This window comes from Palaemon carinicauda, chromosome 8, assembly GCF_036898095.1.
Source record: "Palaemon carinicauda isolate YSFRI2023 chromosome 8, ASM3689809v2, whole genome shotgun sequence".
Classification (NCBI taxonomy): domain Eukaryota; kingdom Metazoa; phylum Arthropoda; class Malacostraca; order Decapoda; family Palaemonidae; genus Palaemon; species Palaemon carinicauda.
This window is the reverse complement of record NC_090732.1, coordinates 130,687,482-130,708,552: the sequence shown is the minus strand read 5'-3', so window position 1 is coordinate 130,708,552 and position 21,071 is coordinate 130,687,482. Positions and strand designations below refer to the sequence as shown.

Here is a 21,071-nt window from a genome sequence, read left to right as displayed (position 1 = left end):
GGGAAGACAAGCTAGAATCTATTTGTTTTTCAAAAGCATGAGAGTTTTAGAATTGTGTTGTGATATCAAAATTTAGCAGAGTTTAGTCATTATTCGGATTTAAATATCTATTTCTAAGTGTAGCTGATAACGGAAGAAGCAAGAGATGGGTACATAAAAGACATAGATTCCTTAGCTTAGTCATTCGATAACAAAAGAAAGGAAAGAAAATTACTGATAGATTGCTTATTCCCGTAGACTCTCTCATACTCAATTCGACGTTTTCAGAATATTGACCCAATACATTTATGGAACCATTTATTTTCTTCACTTTCCCAAAAATTAAATGCCGTTCATCTAACTATAGAATTCTTCCGCATCAGAATTCTAGAACATATTCCTCGGTAAGAAGCCTTCGATTTCACTTATCCCCTTGCTAATATTGACACTTTCACTTAAAGTGTCAGTCCCTCTTCATCTACGATGACCTCTTAACGTTCTCCAGGTGATCAATTGTCACGTTTATGTCTTGTAGGAATTGATAATTCTTACATTGTCGTTTCGGTGATCATCTATTCTTTTATTTACAGTATAACATGACTATTTTCATCTTATGTCTTAAAATTTAAATGTCTATATCCGCTTTCGGAGTCAAGTCCGCCATTTTTCATCATCTCCCTTTTCTATTTTTTTCTATCATTTATGGGCTAGCAATAGGGATCAGTAGCTAGAAATAATATAGTGAAAGAAAGAGTTAATAAAGAACATCTGTTATTATACTTTTAATCCCAACAAATTGATTCTCTCTTCTTCGCTCCTCATCTCTGACAGGCTGGCATAATCAGTTTAGTTCTGTCAGACATGTCCGTATAACTCATAAAATAATGGCTGGTATTTCGTCTTGGAGGTCTGAATGTGCGTGGGTGTGGTGCATGCGGAAGGAAAGATTTGACTGGGAGCATATTTCAAGAAATGGAAATATAAGTTTCATCACTTATGAACCAAATCAAGTGGTAATCTTCCTGCATCTCCTTTCAACAAGGTCTACATTAAGGACTGTAGTCCCTTACAGCATACAAACGATTTGGTTATATATTATTTCCGTTTGTTTATTAGCACCAACAGCCAGAGCTATTCACCTGTTTTATCATCTGCTCTTCAAACAGCAGTAGAGGACAACACCACTCTAGTTACTCCAGTCAACAATTGGGCCCTTATTTTCGAAAACATAGCTAATTTCAATATTAATTTACATCTAATTACCAGAAATTATTACTATGATCTTATATGAAGTATTTATGGTGATTGGTGTCCAATTATAATTAATAGACGTCAGGAAAATTTTCAAGAGAATTTTGTTTTCCAGTTGAAAGTATACCAAACTATTCATTTGTGATCTCTCCGTATAATGTTTTGTTCTTGGTAAGTGTACAGTACTTACATGTAGCCTTATTGACTAAATTTCCTGAAAATCATTAGTTGATTGTTTAGATTTCGCAAAATAATTTCATAAATCTTATTGTACATAATAAGTTTGGAATGGTATTTTGAGAGAGAGAGAGAGAGAGAGAGAGAGAGAGAGAGAGAGAGAGAGAGAGAGAGAGAGAGAGAGAGAGAGAGAGAGAGAGAGAGAGAGAGAGAACCATTTATATGGAACCGTTCACAATATCTTGAAAACATGAAATTTTTCTTCCAATCCCTGATGTTTAGTTCTGAACCTCATAATATAATATAAAAACAACAACTCGCTCATTTATGGGAGTATTTTAATCAAACACGCCGCTATCTGCGAGTGAAGCTTATATATGTCAAGGCCTTGATATATGTATGGATGAAGACCTAAGTATGAATGCATTATGTATGTTGGTATGGTGGCAGGCTAAAATCTACCCATGATAGACTTTGTAAAAGACCATGTAATAAAATCTTTTATTCTGAATAACAAAGCCTAGTGTGAGTCAGGGATGAAAAGCAGTTTTCATCACCACCAGAATCTTCTTGAACGCGCTCACAGAACCTCTGGCAACTTGCATTGTTGGGAGTTTTCTTTAGAAACAAAGCCTCTGCGGTTACGAGTATTATCATAGGACGACTGGTCTTGAGATTCTTTCTGGCTCTACAGTAGCCTTCCAGTTTGTCATCAAAGAGAAATTTGTCTTAAATTGTTTAGATGCAGTAGGGCATTAATTTGTTAATGTTGGGATGTCGTTTGTTTGTTTGATTGTGTGTGCGTGTGTTTATGTGTTATTTAATCATAATTTAAAGCATTGTAAATAATAGAAGAAAAAAATTAAGAAGATATTACGAATAGTGCCAACGTTTAAATGGATCATTCAAATATAAACGATGAAACGAGACTTATGTTAACCTGTTCATCAGAGAAGCATTTGCAACAAGCTCGAACATCTGCAGTTCCACATATTCAACTGATTTATTAGGAAGATCATTCCACAGTCTGCTCACAGATGGAATAAAACTTCTAGAATTATGAAAAAATGCATGTAACATGCACAAAGAAATAACTGAACGACGGTGCCAGAGATTAACATCTAGATCAGGAATCAGAAATTTAATAGACCACAAGTTCTTGTTCAACAAATCAAAATGAGATTCAGCATCTGAATACTAGACAGGAGAACAGTACTCGAAACAAGGTAGAGTAAAAGAATTAAAACACCTCTTCAGAACAGGTTAATCACAGAAAATCTTAAATATCTTTCTCAATAAGCCAAGCTTTTGTGCATTTGAAGAAGAAAGACAGAATGTATTTCTAAAAAGTAAATTTGCAATCAAGAATCACACCGAAAATTTTAAAGGAGTTTTATATCGTTGGGAAATATTATCAATGCAGAGACCTGGGTGTTTAGGAACCACTGTTCTCGATCTACTTACAATCATACTTTGAGATTTGTTAGGGTTCAACTTCATGTCTCATAATTTGCACCATGCATTAATTTTAGTTAGATATCTGTCAATGGATTCAGCAGCCCTTAATCTACATTCAAGAGATGGAATTGAGACTAAGCGAGTAGCGTTATTTTAATTTGCAATGAGCCTGTTTTCTGGCCCAAACCACATATGCCATATGTGTATATAGTATGAAAAGTAACGGGCAAAGAACACTAACCCTACACCGAGGAACACCAGATATCACATTCCTATACTCAGTATGTTTCCCATCAACAATTCTTTGCAATCTAGCATATAATTTAAAATGCAATAGTGATGCTAAGAAAAGACTCACTCCTAACTGTCTAAGGTTGTAAACAAGGGCCTCGTGATTAGCAAGGTCAAAGGCAGCACTAAAATCAAGGCCAATCATACAAACTTCCTGACCACAATCAAATGATTTCTCTACAACATTGGGGATTGTAAGAAGCGCATCACATGCTTCAAGGCCTTTACGAAACCCAAATTGCAAACTAGGGAACAGATCATTCATTAACTTCGACAAACCTATTCAGATGTTTTGCCAAAAGACGTTCAAGAACTTTAGGTTATATGAGAGTTACTGAAATTGGGTGGTAATCACAAACACATTCACCTAACGGAGTAGCATTGCCAAATTTTCCTACAGATGCCTTTTCAATTTTCATTTTATATAATTTATGGTCACTTTGCTTTAGTATAAGGGGTATTTTTCTGGTCCTGTCACACGCGGAAAAGCCCTGTGCGCAACAGGATCTACGAGGTCTGTTTGTCGTATATATTCGTAAGTATCCACATTAGAAAGCCATAAAATATTCATCTTCTTATTGAAAGCCTTAATATCTAAAGTACTTCGAATGTCTAGTGGGAGCTTGTTATATAGTCTTGGGGCTACATATCTGAAAGCTCTCGAACCTACAGTGGATGTAGCCTACATTTTAACTCCAATAGCTTTAAACGATATGTAACTATTCTCGTATCGACACGATTTGTTGGCGGCATGTTGTGTAGAAATTCTCTCAAGTATTTTGGGTGTCCAGTTCTGATAACTTGGAGTCATTGCACACATTCTAATATCTATTCTAGCTTTAATAGGCAGCCAGTGTAATTCAAATAGTATAGTATAGGGGTAATCCCTTCGTAGGGTGGGCACCTTTCATCAATTTACTCCTCTGTTTATACTGTTTTGTAACCTCTGTTTATTATGTTTTGTGATAGTTAGGCTAAAGTAGTCAGTCCTGGTAATAACTCAATTAATCACAAGTTTCTTTACCGAATATTGATATTCGTCCTGATACTTCTTTGCAAAACTCAATATTTTTAAGTATATATATATATATATATATATATATATATATATAGATAGATAGATAGATAGATAGATACTTGCGACATTATTTATTTGAGCTGATAAACAATTTACAGTCCATTAATACACTCACGTCACGAAATCAATTAGATATCTGGACCAAGTTGTCATTAATATTTATTTAGATGCTACCTGAGTGTCTTAAGTTTTTTTTTTTTCCCTACCACTATAAACTCAGTTTTAGTTTCATTTAGGCTTAATTGTTTAATCATCATTCATTCCTTAACATTAGTAAGAACGTGGTTTAAATCTTCACCGGTATCATCATGTCAAGGATGGAGAAGTAAAATTCCGTATCATGTACATAGAGTTTAAACGTCACTCCATGTCGATGTAATACTTTTCATAGACCAATGGTATAGATACAAAATAAGATTGAAATTTACTTACGTGTCTGTTGTACTTTTGATAGACAAAGTTGTGGAACGAGCTTCCCAATCTGTTGGTTTAATCGGTAGAAATTCAAAAGTTCAAACTTGCAGCAAATGTTTTTATGTTGAACAGGCTTACATGTCTTGAAATTAGGTCTGCAAGACTAGAAAAGTTTTATACTCCTTATATTTCGGATATTGGCATCGGGCCAGTCGGATAATGAGTTTCTTAGCCGCTGTAATAATCCCGATGACGTCATCTTTTGTTAAAGGATCAAATCTCATTAATCATATGCGTCTGGTTCAGTACCAATTTGATGTGGAATATTTGTAAAAAATCCAATTATATTTTCTACCTTGTTTTCAAATAATTCTAGAAATGTATTAGACATTTTTTTTTATTTCCATTTCTCGTTATATACACAATTTTTTATTCGTGTCTGCTAATTGCTGCCTCCTGGACTTTTTCCTGATATTAATTTTTTTCCTCCTTATATTGGTAAGTTTTTGTATTCTCGCTATACACTTTCAGTTTTAATGGACGCCACTTTCCCGGTTTACGTATTTTTTTTCCTCTATTTTTCTATAAAGTCTCCCCATCGAACCAATTATCATTTTCCTCATTGCGTCGTCATTGCTACTTCCAACTGCCCAATTCATATCTATTGCTATCGCATAATGGTCAGTTTATCTTACCTCCTTTGATAACTCATTTTGAGCATAAAGCTTATCTTCATCAATAAGTATTTTTGTTATTTTCTCCTCGTCAATTCTTATCTCATTATCTTGTACTGCCTTCTTCCCATTCTCTATTCTCTCCCATTTACCGAGTTCATGATGCATAGCCATATGCCAATGCGCATATAGTATTACTTAAGAGCATCCTTGCCTTCGAGACATCTGTATTGCCTAGTATAATGCTACCTATTTTCTGTACTTTTACTTTAATGGTTGTTTTCCTGGTCTTGTCAAACACGGGAAAACCCTGCGCCCTGCAGGACCTACAAGATTTCTTTCCCCGATACATTCTTAAGTACTTCGAGTAGGCCTAATCTGCGTTCATTGTCAAATTCACGGCATCATAGCACTTTGAAAAAACGTACATAACCTCTTTTCGAAAGCCTTCATATTCTCATTCCTTCTATTATACAATCTTGAGGTCGTATATTTGAGAGCCCTAGAACCCAGAATCCACTCAGTCGAGGTATATCTTGGCACCAATATGCAATGATTTGAAACTATCTGTATCTATGCTCTCGTTGATACGATTTGTTGGCTGCACAGCAATTATATTGGACATGGTTGGCCAGGGCACCAGGCGCCCGTTGAGGTACTACCTCTAGAGAGTTATGGGGTCCTTTGACTGGCCAGACAGTACTACATTGGATCATTTTCCCTGGTCATACTGCTGAAAATTGTAGCAAGACTCAGGTATGTGCCAAGTGTAGCCAGGATCATCGAACCACGGATTGTAATGTAAATACGTTAAAGTGTCATAACTGCACAATGAGGAATTACAATGATACGAATCATAGAACATATGATGATAACTGTAAAGTATACAAGGAGGAGCTTACCAGGATAAAAAATAGAACCGATCATGGAGTCTAGCCCATTGGTTAAGTGTGGTCTGATAAATATTCAATCGGTGGGGAATAAAACCTTAGAGATTAGAAATCTTATAAACGAAATGGAATTAGATTTATGCTTATTAACGGAAACTTGGTTGCAGGGAAATATTAGTGATAACTCAAAGATTCAGGAGATGACGCCGTGTACTCATGATTTCTATCACGTACCAAGAAAGAACAAAACTGGAGGAGGAGTGGGTGTCTTTGTGTCGAAAACTTTCTCTAGGGTTTCTATCATGAATGAAATGGTATTTGAAACGTTTGAATATATCTGTTTAAAACTGACAAGAAACAATAAGGTATTGAATATAATATCATTATATCGACCACCAGCGAGTAATATGACTAAATTCATTGAAGAATTTAGTATTCTTGTGGGTGTGGTGGACGATATTAAAAATACATTAATTGGTGGAGACTTCAACTGTTGGGTAGATGATGAAAATGATAATAAGGCTAAAGAACTCAAGGAAGTATTTGAGATGTTTAATTTAATAAACAGTGTTTTGGTGTCAACGTCAGTAGGTGGTCATACACTCGACTTGGTCATATGTGGAAAAGACTCAGACCTAATAAAAAACCTTGAAGTGGAACCAGACTTTGAGATCTCAAAAACACATAAACTCATCACCTTTAATGTTAATATAAATTGCACCAGAGTATTGAAAAAATGGATCACATATAGGGAACGGGAAAATTTTGATGCTGAGAATTTTATTGAAGCTAGTGTAGCGCAAATGTCTTGTGTGAACACACAATGTGAACATATGGTAGACATAGAATGTGTTGGGTGCTATACCAAGAAATACAACGACAACTTTGGAAAAATGTACGATACCATGTGTCCCATAAAGAACAAACAAATAGTGGTACGCGAAAATGTTAGATGGTATAATAGTGAACTATTAAAGGCAAAAAGACACAGACGTAAGATGGAAGGTAGATGGAAAAGAGCCAAATCCTTACAAGCCAGAAATCTATATAATAAGGCCAGAAATGACTAACACATCCTGTTAGAAAAAACATAAAGAAAATTCTACAACGGCGAATGTAAAAAAACTAATAACATGAAGGACTTTCATAAAAACCTTGATGATTTGATGGGATTAAAGAAAAAATATGTCTTGCCTGAGAATGTTTGTGCAGAGAGTTTTGCTATATTCTTTAGTGAAAAAATTGATAAAATCTATAGAGGCTTCCCCCAAAATCACTTGGAGGGACAGTCAGCTATGCCAGTGAAGGAGGGAAAGAAGTTAATAAAATTTAGGGAGATAAATATGTGCGACTTGTTAAAGGTTATGAGAGAGATGAAGAATACATATTGTGGAAACGACCCTTTCCCAAACAGTTCAATAAGTGAAGCTCCAAACAAACAAGTCGTATATAATATTTACCTGAACATAATTAACCTAAGTATATCGCAATCCTGTTTTCCTAGCTGTGAAAAAACTGCGTTGATCAAACCAATTTACAAAGGGAAAGGTGATGTAAACGAGCTAAATTCATATAGGCCCATTTCAAATTTATACTACATGTCAAAGCTTATTGAAAAAGTCATAAGTGAGCAATTGTGGGCGCATATTGACGAGTTAGAGGTATTCCCGGAAAATCAATCGGCCTACAGAGCTAATCATTCTACAGAAACTACTTTGTGCTCAATAATGAATGATATGATAGGTCTTCTTGATGGGGGAAAGTGTGGAATTTTAATTATGTTAGATCTTAGTGCTGCTTTTGACACTGTTGTGCACGAATACTTACTTGACGACTTGAAGTCTATTGGAGTGACTCAGGAAGCACTGAAATTTTTGCGAAGTTACTTAGTGAACAGGAAGACTATTGTAGAAGTTTCTGGAAACCGATCCAATGAGAGAATACTTATGAAGGGTGTACCACAGGGTAGTGTCCTGGGCCCTATCTTGTTTAACATATATACTATCGAGCTATCACACATCTTGAAAAAACAAAAAGTGGGTTTTAAACTATATGCAGATGATACTCAGTTTTACCTCTCAATTTCAACAACACAAGATACAGGGAAGAAAATTGATGAGATAATGACTGAAATAAAAACATGGATGCAGAGGAAAAAGCTCAAATTAAATGATGATAAAACAGAATGTATGTTTTTCGGCACAAGGGTGGCTTTGAAGAATTACCAGTTAATTCAAAGTATAAAAATTGGTGATGCTGATGTTGGGATTGTGCCTGTTGTGAAAAATTTGGGTGTACTGATAGACTGTAATTTGTCAATGAAGGACCAAATTGTGAACACAGTGAAAGTGTGTAACTATCACCTGAGAAACATAGCATTTATTAGAAAATATTTAACAGAGGGCAGTACAAAAATTTTAGTGGTGAGTCATGTAATATCAAGGCTTGATTATTGCAATTCTCTGTACTACAAATTGCCCAATACACTACTAAGGAAGCTTCAAAATGTGCAAAACCGGGCGGCTAGACTGATAAAAGGCATTAAATTTCGGGAGAGAATAACTCCTGCACTGATCGATCTACATTGGTTACCTGTTAAGGCTAGGATTGAATTTAAAATTTGCTTGTTGACTCACAAAGCACTTACAGGTGATAAGCCTAAATATCTTCGTGATTGCTTGATCCCCTACCCTGAAGCTACCAGCGCCACTGTAAGAGTTAGACATGCAGATGACCCACATAGACTATTCGAAATTAGTGTGAATCATGCAATAGGAGGAAGAACGTTCAGTTATGCTGCACCAAGACTCTTTAACGACCTTCCACTCGATGTCAAGAATAGCACAAATGTGGCTGCCTTCAAGAAAAACCTGAAGACTTATCTTTTTAGAAAGTGTTATAATAGTGACCTGAAAACTATTAAGCCTGAATACAAATGCTAGCGAAATAACTGATAACGATACAGAGCAAAATAGTAACTGGAAAGGAATTATTTTTTCATACACCAAGGCCCGCCTGAACAGACCTTTAGTGTTTGATGGAGGGCGAGAAATAAACCTCTAAAAAAAAAAAAAAAAAAAAAAAAAAAAAGTTACGGTTCTTTCCCATTGCCTACACATACACCGAATAGTCCGGCCTATTCTTTACACATTCGCCTCTGTCCTCATACACCTGACAACACTGAGATTACCAAACAATTCTTTTTCACCAAATGGGATAACTACTGCACTGTAATCGTGCAGTGGCTACTTTAATCTTGGTGAGGGTTGAAGAGACTTTTTAGCTATTCTACACTTTTTACATGGAGGATATAATTATTAGACACATGTCTTTAAGAACTTGAGTCCTGATAATCGAGAACACCCATCAGAACTATTGTAATTATAGCAACTTTCTCATCAGTTGTAGTATTTGGTGTTCTTGAAATTAGTCAGGAAGATCAGAAAATTTTTCTGCTCCTGTTACTTCAGATATTGACAACAGATCAATCACACGCCTTGTTTTCTTTGCCCCCCTCAATAACCCTGATGATATCATCATTTTATTACATTGTTATATCTTGTTATTATATTTGTATGGTGCAGCACCAGTCTCTGGTTCGGTTTATCCATAGATTTGTGATAAAAAAATCTCATGTTATCTTTACTTTTGCCCATTTTCTTTCATCATAGCTTATAGTTTGTCCTAAATAGATCTGTAAATCCCCTCAAGTGCCAGTATGCAACAGATTTAAGATGGGCCGATGCAAAGGGAAGCCTTCAACACGTCACCCTGTTGTGTCATAAAATCCAGAACGGAGCCTATCCCTATTGTCAAGTAACTACTGTCAAAGTGGTAATAAGTGTCAAGTTTTCCTCTAGGAGTTGAATGCTCGTTCTAGCTTAGTGACAGGTGTGTATGAAATGCTATTAATAATTCTAATTTCTTATTAATTGTTGGATGTAGTTTTAAAAGGACTTATTACAAATCAACTTTCTTTTCCAGGGCCATTAGGCTAGGCTAGTCTAACACTTCCTCTTGTTTAAGGTGGATGTAGAACACTTGAAACTTAGATAAGGTTTGTTATACTTTGATTACTATCGGAGGGGTGTATGTATGATAGCGGCCACCTTTATGTATTATTATGTCTAACTTAGAATACGGCAGTGTAATGGGGGTTCGCAGTGGGCGTTAGCCCCCCCCCCCCCATTAGTTAAGTAGGTAAGGACACAGCTTGTAGGTTAGGTTAGGGGGGAAAGTTTAGGTTAGTTGATGTCCATTTTTAATGAACACGTGAGGGACTGGCCGCTGATATGCAAAGGCTCCCTAGCCTGATTCATGAACCATATATTTGTCGTACTCGTTTTCTTATGTTTTATCTATTTCTTACCATGAATATTGTGGCAAATTACCCATTCATGAGGTTTTGTACCCTCTTCCTCATATAATAACAAATGTGAGTGATCTCAGTAATAAACCATGGTTTATTTGGGTGGGAAACCCCAAAGTCAAGTGATTTGCTGCAATAGTAATAGTCTGAAGTACATAATAAACTAAAGATAAGCAGTTGGAAAAATATATGGTTAACGTAAGTGGCATCAAATTAAGGTATCATAATAACCTATGATTCATATCACATCCCTCGAATGGTTTTTGCTCTGTCATGGCTCGCTTTGCTCTCTAACAAACATTATTTCATTGCTTCTCTGTTCTGGCAAGCAGTATATGGATGTGTTGAACATGCTAACCCGTGCGTCATTATTTCAGTTATGTTTTTTATTTTTCAATATTAAACTTACCCGATAATCATGTAGCTGTCAACTCCGTTGCCCGACAGAATTCTATGGAGGGATACGCCAGCTATCACAATACTAGAAGGGGGTGTACTTACCAGCGCCACCTGTGGCCAGGTACTCAAGTACTTCTTGTTGACACCTCCTCAATTATTCCTCTGTCGTGCTTCCGGCAAGACGTTCTGGGATACGCTTATGTTCTTGGAGTATTTTCACGACTTTGGTGAAGTATTTCTCTTTGATTTCGGCTGTCGCTTTACTGGAAACTTCTATATTAGCTTAGTTAGCTTTTGGAATTAATTTGATTAATTATGGTGTCGAAGAGAGTATGAACTCTCTTTCACCTTTCAATGGCCGACCCTTCCCTTAGACGGAAGTGTTGGTGTCTAAGAGAGTATAGACTCTCTTTCTTAATTTTGTAACAAAAGTTATAGATTTATTTTATTTCTCTCCGCCTCTTATAGGCCTCTTCGATTAACTTCCTTTTATTATAAACTTATTAAAATTAATTTTTATATTTGTTTATATTCGACCTTCCTAATAGTAGGCGGTCTTTTCTTGGTACCGAAGTTAATTAACATTGAGCCTGTCATTTCGGTTTTACCTGTTAACATATTATGCTATTTTAATGTCTTTGAAAGAATTTCTTTGATAGTCTAGTACTGTTTTCAAAGTTGAACTAACGTTTTGTTTTGTCTCTGCAGTTGTTGACGTTCAGAACGTTCAACTTGCACTCTATCGTTACGATAGAGAAAGAGTTTTCACGGTTTCACGTTGCAGTAAGAGTAACCGTGTCTAGCGTTTTGTTCATTCTTTCTTAACTTAATGGTTTTGATCCTAATAAAGGAACTTTTCATTTTGGGAAATATTTCAGTTTTTTCCTTTAACAATAATATGTTTTAACGATATATATGATTGGGCTCTTCTCTCAGGTTCTAAGTCAAGAGAGAGAGAGAGAGAGAGAGAGATAGAGACGGAGGGAGAAAGAGGAGAATAAACGTTTCTTTCAAGCCTGCCAGGCGTACGAATAACGTTGTTACCGTTTTTACTCTTCTCCCTAGTCTCTTTAGGGGAAGAAAGTAAACGTTTCTAGAGTGATCTAGTGTTTAGTCTCTTTCCAGCCACTGAATTATTTATCTTTCATTAGATTTTTCTGTTACATTGTAATTCTGTTTTCGCAATTACTAACTTTTGAGAAAGGATAGAATTGCGTGTTTCAGGTACAAACCACTTAAAGTTTCGAGTTCAGTGAAATAAGTGCAAACAGATAATCAAAGTGATAAGTGATTAGCGCAAAGTTCAGTGTTGTGCGTGAGGGTACTTCTGTGCGCGCCAGTCGTCCTCCCAGTCCGGGACCTCTTGCAAGCTCCCAAGCCCAGGGGAGAAGCAATGTCGAAGGGCAGAAGGGTTCAGCAGGCCTTGATCGGCGCACAGAAGTATCCTCGGTGGTTGTGGGCGTGTCTTACCGAGACCGTCACTCCCACCCGCAGACGATTGAGCCCTTATTTTGCTCGTCTGCAGAAGAAATTTAGGGGAGAAAACGCTGGTCTCAGGTCTCAAGACCTCTTAAACGTAAAGTCCAGACCTATGCCAGACGTACGAAGTTAGAGTTCAACAACCCGGATGCAGTCATTGGGTTAGCTCTGACTCTCCTCAGTCATCAGTTGAATGCACTCCGCCTAAGAGGAGTAAGGTTCTGCCACAACAGAGCTCGACTGTTAAGGCTTTACCTCAGCCTACTGTAGTTTCTGCCGACCCCAAGTGGACTCTACTACAGTCCATGTAAGCACTGCTTTCGGACTTGATGCGTGAGTGTCGGGCTGAGAGTGTTGCGCCTCCGCCTACACTCCCTCCGCCTGCGCTCGCTCCGCCTGATCGCAGTTCCACCTGCCAGGCGTACGATGTTGAGCCACGTTCTGAGTTTGCTGTTCCCAGTGGTGTTCAGCCTCCGCCTTCCTTAAGGCAACTTTTACAATGGGATCAGGAGGATTATACCTCTCTTCCTCCGCCTCCACTTGCTGCTCCACCAGTGATGCAACACTCGGTTGAGGTACAACAACCTCTCCCGTCCATGAGTCAGTCTCCTCAGCTCTCGCTGCAGCGAGCTCAACCCTCCTCAAGGCAAGCACCTCAACACCTTAGCCTTGCGCCTCAACTTGCGAGATTTTTACTGCGTTCTGCGCAGCCACTACCTTTTCGCTCTCAGCTCACACCGCAGGAACCTCAACTCGTTCCTCAGGAACTTGCTACTGCGCATCCGCCAACCACTCAGCAAGCGCAACCCTTGAGTTCAGCCACTCATGCCAGGAGTCAGCCTCCTCCACCCATGAGCCTACCTTCTGCTGATCAGCCTTTGCAGACTGAGCCTCAGGTGTTCCCTCAACAGAGTCTTGAAGAGGAAACCACAACTATTGTTGTTCCAGCTCGTTCTGACTCTGCTGTTCAGCATACCTTACCTCCATTTTCAAACCTATGATAATGGAGGTTATTTGTATTACTTATAAAAATATATTTGTATTCCTGGCAATATATTTTTAACAATATCGCAAAATATGGCAAAAATATGAATCATGAGTTATGAATGTAAGGTATATATTATGTTGATATTAAAACCCCATGCAAGCATGCATAAAGCACTCTAGCACTGGTCATGGAATTTCTGAGAAATGTTAAACGCCATGCACACGCTCTGCTTACCTTACATGCTCTGCTCACAGCATGCTCTGCATACTACATGCTCTGCATACAGCATGCTCTGCATTCAGCATGCTCTGCATACAACATGCTCTACATACAGCATGCTCTGCATACAGCATGCTCTGCATACAACATGCTCTGCACACAGCATGCTCTGCATTCAGCATGCTCTGCATACAACATGCTATGCATACAGCATGCTCTGCATTCAGCATGCTCTGCATACAACATGCTCTACATACAGCATGCTTTGCATACAGCATACTCTGCATACAACATGCTCTGCATACCTTACCGCATGCTTCTCAGTCACACATCTTTGGTTGTTGCCAACTCACTAGACTGTCAAGCAGTTTCATAACGTTGCCTTCTAGTCTGCTGCTTTTGCACCAGTGAACCCTCACTGAGAGAACTTAGCTTTTCTAGGATATGGTCCCTGTAGATGAGAAAGTTCTTTTCTCCCTCCTTCTGATATTCCCTTGAGGACTCTGTCATTTGGAGGGAGCCTTTAGCTGCATAGCCTCCTATGGACTTTTATTTAAGCATAACATGCTTCCAGGGAAGGTAATGGTTCCACTTCAGTCACTAATCCCGTCTGTTACCACACCTGCTCCCATAGACCTTGAGCTGTGTTACAAGACATGCAGTCCAAGCTTAGTCCTTGTTAGAGGATTTTTTGTTTACGGAGTCAATGTGTCACGGGGAAGACGTTCAACAACCAACAGAAGTGACTTGTTGTGACGCAGTGCGGCAACCTCAGCAACCCGATAAGGAGTTTGTCTGTACGACCCAGACAGTCTAGACAGATTCGGGTTGTCACTGTACTTCCTCGCTTGCCCATGATTGACAGTTCACAGGCTGTGCAGCAGTACCATGATCTTGTGTCCGGCTCCGTCAGACGACTGGCTTTTAAGAGCTCCCACAAGTCGTCGCTGTCTGGAGATTTTCAAATGGACTATGGATCTGACCAAGGAACTGGGCCTCCTGGTCAATTTTGAGGAGTCTCAGCTCGTCCCATCCCAGACCATTGTCTCCTTGGGTATGGATCTTCAGAGTCGAGCTTTTCGGACTTTTCCGTCGGCCCCAAGGATCTTCCAAGCCCTAGAATGCATCCAGAGCATGCTGAGAAGGAACCGATGCTCAGTCAGGTAGTGGATGAGTCTAACAGGGACACTTTCATCGCTGGCCCTGTTCATCGTGTTAGGGAGACTCCACCTCCCCCCCCTTCAGTATCATCTAGCTGCTCACTGGATAAAGGACATGACGCTAGAGACGGTCTCAGTCCTGTTTCCGAAGAGAGGAGGTCTTCTCTCGCGTGGTGTAAGAACAGCTTTCTTCTCAAGGAAGTCTACCTTTGGCTGTTCAGAAACACAACCGCCGTCTCCTCTCGGACGCATCAGACACGGGCTGGGGTGCGACTTTGGACGGACAAGAATGCTCGGGAACTTGGAATCAGGAGCAAAGGACACTTCACATCAATTGCAAGGAGTTGTTGGCGGTTATTCTGGCCTTGATAAACTTCAAGTCCCTCCAGCTTAACAAAGTGGTGGAGGTGGACTCTGACAACACCACAGCCCTGGCTTATATCTTCAAGCAGGGAGGGACTCTTTCGTGGAAGTTGTTCTAGATCGCAAGGGACCTACTCATCTGGTCTAAAGATCGAAAGCTTACTGGTAACGAGGTTCATTCAGGGCGGTATGAATGTCATGGCAGATCACCTCAGACGGAAGGGTCAGGTCATCCCCACAGAGTGGACCCTTCTCAAGAATGTTTGCAGCAGACTTTGGGCCCTGTGGGGTCAGCCAACCATAGATCTGTTCACTACCTCGATAACCTAGAGACTCCTGTTGTATTGTTCTCCGATTCCAGACCCAGCAGCAGTTCACGTGGATGCTTTTCTGCTGGATTGGTTCCATCTCGACCTGTATGCATTCCCGCCGTTCAAGATTGTCAACAGGGTACTTCAGAAGTTCTCCTCTCACAAAGGGACACGGCTGACGTTGGTTGGCTCCGCTCTGGCCCGCGAGAGAATGGTTCTTAGAGGTACTGCAATGGCTGGTCGACATTCCCAGGACTCTTCCTCTAGGAGTGAACCTTCTAAGTCTACCTCACGTAAAGAAGGTACACCAATCCTCCACGCTCTTCGTCTGACTGCCTTCAGACTTTCGAAAGACTCTCAAGAGCTAGGGGCTTTTCGAAGGAAGCAGCCAGAGCGATTGCCAAAGCAAGGAGAACATCCACTCTCAGTATCTATCCGTCTATAGGGGAAGTCTTCCGTAGCTGGTACAAGACCAATGCAGTTTCCTCAACCAGTACCACTGTAACCCAGATTGCTGACTTCCTGTTATATCTAAGGAAAGTAAGATCCCTTTCAGCTCCTACGATCAAGGGTTACAGAAGTATGTTGGCAGCGGTTTTCCGCCACAGAGGCTTGGATCTTTCCACCAACAAAGATCTACAGGACCTCCCTAGGTCTTTTGAGACCTCAAAGGAACGTCGGTTGTCCACTCCAGGTTGGAATCTAGACGTGGTCCTAAGGTTCCTTATGTCATCAAGATTTGAACCTCTCCAATCAGCCTCTTTTTAGGACCTCACATTAAAAACTCTTTTCCTCGTGTGCTTGACAACAGCTAAAAGAGTAAGTGAGATCCACGCCTTCAGCAGGATCATTGTTTTCACATCTGAAACGGCTACATGTTCCTTGCAGCTCGGTTTTTGCTAAACGAGCTTCCTTCACGTCCTTGGCCTAAGTCGTTCGAGATCCCAAGCCTGTCCAACTTGGTGGGGAATGGTCTGAAGAGAGTACTTTGCCCAGTTAGAGCTCTTAGGTACTATCTAAAAAGGTCTTAACCTTTACAAGGACAATCAGAAGCCTTATAGTGTGCTATCAAGAAACCTTCTTTTCCAAGTTCTAAGAACTCAGTTTCTTACTATTCAGGCTTCTGATTAGAGAAACACATTCTCATCTGAAGGAAGAAGACCTTGCTTTGCTGAAGGTAAGGACACATGAAGTGGGATCTGTGGCTACTTCAGTGGCCTTCAAACAGAGCCATTCTCTGCAGAGTGTTATGGATGCAACCTATTGGAGAAGCAAGTCAGTGTTCGCATCATTCTATCTCAAAGATGTCCAGTCTCTTTACGAGTACTGCTACACCCTGGGACCATTCGTAGCAACGAATGCAGTAGTAGGCGAGGGCTCAGCCACTACATTCCCATAATCCCATAACCTTTTAACCTTTCTCTTGAATACTTTTTATGGGTTGTACGGTCGGCTAAGAAGCCTTCCACATCCTTGTTGATTTGGCGGGTGGTCAATTCTTTCTTGAGAAGCGCCGAGGTTAAAGGTTGTGATGAGGTCCTTTAGTATGGGTTGCAGCCCTGTATACTTTAGCACCTTTGAGTTGATTCAGCCTCCCAAGAGGAACGCTGCGCTCAGTAAGGAAGACGATCTTATTAAAGGCAGAGTAACGGTTCAAGTCGACTTCCTTACCAGGTACTTATTATTTCATTGTTATTGTGGATAACTGATTATATGAAATACGGGATACTTAGCTATCCTTTAATCTTGTACACTGGTTTTCACCCACCTCCCTGGGTGTGAATCAGCTACATGATTATCGGGTAAGTTTAATATTGAAAAATGTTATTTTCATTAGTAAAATAAATTTTTGAATATACTTACCCGATAATCATGATTTAATCGACCCTCCCTTCCTCCCCATAGAGAACCAGTGGACCGAGGAATAATTGAGGAGGTGTCAACAAGAAGTACTTGAGTACCTGGCCACAGGTGGCGCTGGTAAGTACACCCCCTTCTAGTATTGTGATAGCTGGCGTATCCCTCCATAGAATTCTGTCGGGCAACGGAGTTGACAGCTACATGATTATCGGGTAAGTATATTCAAAAATTTATTTTACTAATGAAAATAACATATTCAGGTGAGCAACAATAGCTATATACTGTATTTAAAGGAGGGTGTTTTAAATATAATCACATACCAAAATAAATGAAATTATTGTATACCAACTTTAAAAATAGATTGCACTTCCCTCTGGTAGACATCATGTTAAGGCAATCATAATGGAACTGAAGAGGAGGGGAAAAATTGACTTGTTAAATAGCGTTCAGGAACCCATGCATAAATACTGTGGAGTTTTTAATCGGTTCACAAAGCCAGCTAATAATTATTTCGTACGAAAAACAAAACATTTTATTAGATCAATGTGTAAGTTATTTATCCTCAGTCCTTATTAGTCATACTGAGAAAAATACCAAAATAACCCAACTAAGCAAAGGATAGTCTGTGCAATTTGGATAGATTCACAATACTTTAACTTTCTCACCAAATACGTGAACCATAGGGTAGCTTGTAAATTGGCGTAACCAACATAACCCCTGATTTCAATCTTACAGCAGTTTTATAATAATAGGTTATGCATGAACGAATATGATATTTTTGAAAGTACAGTAACTAAAGTTCCCTCAGACTGTAAAATTTTAAAATTAAGACAGAGCACTTTCACTTGCCATGATTCTCTTGCGCCCTTTGGTTTTATAATTTGCTGTAGGTGTAGTTTGGATCACCTTAGCAGCAGTCCGCTCAAGTAATCGGTGGATGTAGGTACTCTATTGTAATTTGAAATGACCCAGTTGAGCTCCAATTGACCTGGACATTGCCCAAGTGTAATTTTTGGTAAATTACATAAGAACCGTAACTAATAATACTTACAGGGTAATTGTGTAGGAGACCTCCGCGCTCGATTTAAAAGTTTCTAAAAGTAGAAAACGAAAGAAAACAGAAAATTAGAGCTACAGTTACCTTGAAACTGTGAGATAATCCTCCTACAACCACCTAACTCTTACACAGAAAATGTAAGCATAAACCTACTACTACAATTATGGGGGACCCCAGTGGGAAGCGGGGTTTTTGGGTGGGGGGAGGAGGAGAAAAGTGATTTTTCGGGGCACTAACGAACCTAATACAACTACCTACCCTACCCTGGGGGCCATGTACCCCTACCTAGGCCTACCGGGGGGGGGGGGGGGGGGGCGCCTCCGCCCCCTCTTGCGACACCCCCCCCTGCGACCCTCCCCCCCCCCCCCCCTGCGACCCTCCCCCCCCCCCCCCCCCCTGCGACCCCCCCTTAAGGCCACAGTAATTTTCAGGACACCACCAAACCTAAGACACCCACCTAACCTAGCCTATGGGGCCCTGTACCCCTACCTAGGCCTACCGGGGGTGGCTCCGCTCCCCCTGCGACCCCCCCTTAAGGCCACAGTTAACTTTGCGTTTCCAAACCATGTACCTTTGAAACAAGACACGAAAAAATTGCACCTCCTCTTCCTTTTCCCACGAGTAACCACACTACGATCACACCGGAATGCTAATTTGTTGTAATCTATTCGGCACACATTTTCACAATTAGGGCACTTTTTCTCTGCCAAAATCAAACCATGACGTTGAGCAAATGCAATTAGCAAATACTGTAAACTTTCCCTGAATAATGTACACAAAAATCCCCATAAGAAATAAAGCAATTGTCACAAGTGACACAGTCGGAACGGGATGAAGGTCCTGCTAATTGCTCCATACTTCACGGCAAAATGAGCTTTTCAGTTTGAAGGGAGATCCGAGACGTGCAAAAATATTCCTCCGCGGAACTTCACGTAAACTGTGGTAACTGGTGGAAAAATAGCAGGGATAAGTGAAGTAATAAGTGTCAGCATTGGCTAGATTTGTAAAAACCGCCATGATTGGTTTTCAAACAGTGTGACGTCAAGAAAACACCTGTTATTGGTTAGAATAGCATCGAGAACTAGTCTGCCATACGCAGTAAGGCGGTGAAACAGCTCATTTTAGCCAAGACATCACACAGTAAACAAAAACAAACACTTAGAAAAAATCCAAGTGAAACATAACTATACACACGAATATCTTCGTTAAATAGAAGCTGCTCATATATTGACTATTATATAAGCGTTCTATTTGATATAATAGTGAATTGTAGGTGTTTAAATTCTTCAAGATCTTCCGCGGAGCTCTCCTACACATTTACTACTTACAGTGAAAATAAAGAGGTGTTCCTGATGAATTTGGTAATTCTATACAATAGCTCCACCACTAATAATTTTGATATTTTTTTTTCTGATGAATTACTTAGTGCTGTATCTAAAACTGACTATTTTTTTTGAGGAGGAACACTATTTTTACCATATTTGTTAACCTTTCCAATCTTGGGGGACCCCCAGTGGGATACCGGGATTTTTGGGTGGGGAATGAATTAAAAAATCCGTTTTAACATACGAATAATGACACATGTAGAATTAGCAATAAGCAAGGCTACCAGCTAACCTAAACAAACTACCTAACCTAGTAGCCGTATCCTTACCTAGAGGGGAGCTGCAACCCCCCTTTACACAGCCATATAAAATATAAGACAGCATAAAACCCTTTGTGTACTAAGTTAGGTTGGAGGGTAAAGGTGAGCTGCCCCTTTCTGACTCAATATAATTATATACAAGTAACAAATTAGATTCTACAGAATATACAAATGAGATCTTTCAAACCAAATTCCCTTAAAAATGGATACGTAAAAACTACACCTTTTTATCACTTTCTTCTTGTGTTTCAATACAACATGTCAGTACTTTATTATTGTTTTTATGTTACCATGATAATGAGAAACAAAATCTTTATGATTTGAATAACAATTGAGACAAGAACTTGGGAGAAAATCCACAGAAATTTATGTCAAAAGTAGATGGTAAATACACGGTATATGTATGTATATGTATATATATATATATATATATATATATATATATATATATATATATATATATATATATATATATATATATATATATATATATATATATATATATATATATATATATATATATATATATATATATATATATATATATATATATATATATATATATATATATATATATATATATATATATATATATATATATATATATATATATATATATATATATATATATATATATATGTATGCATTCTTTTATCATTACAGTGTGAGTGATATTGTTTTGGTGACAGTGTAGTGTGCCATTCTCTTTTGATGTCTTCTCCATTGATGCTGGACAACCTGTAGGCTGGTGGCCTCACCCACTTCTCAGAGTGCAGCGACTCAGGCCCACCGCAGTGGAGTTGTTCTTGTGTGGATACTCCTCCTCTGTTTGGATGTAGATGTCACTTGCTCCCTGCAAGTTCATTGAGGGAAGGCCACTTGCGTCCTTCCTAGAGCTTGACTTCAGTCATGCTCCTCTTTGCTGATGACGCCGCACATCATTGTTCTATGTTGACATCTGGCAGAGGGAGTACATACAGTAGTCTGAAGCATGTTCCTGTGCCTCTCG

At 39.2% G+C, this 21,071-nt stretch overlaps 1 protein-coding gene across 3 annotated transcripts in view; it reads left to right on the top strand.

Moving 5' to 3' along the window:
• Positions 1 to 3,669: 3,669 nt before the first annotated feature.
• Positions 3,670 to 21,071, top strand: part of LOC137645929 (vesicle transport protein SEC20-like) — an 89,315-nt gene continuing 71,913 nt past the window's right edge. The window contains exon 1 of one of the 3 annotated variants that reach the window (XM_068378987.1): positions 3,670 to 3,691. The gene's annotated coding sequence lies outside the window, so the exon portion shown is untranslated. Of the gene's footprint in view, positions 3,692 to 9,919; positions 10,104 to 10,245; positions 10,270 to 21,071 lie in introns of those variants that run through there. The other 2 variants (XM_068378985.1, XM_068378986.1) reach the window with 2 other exon arrangements.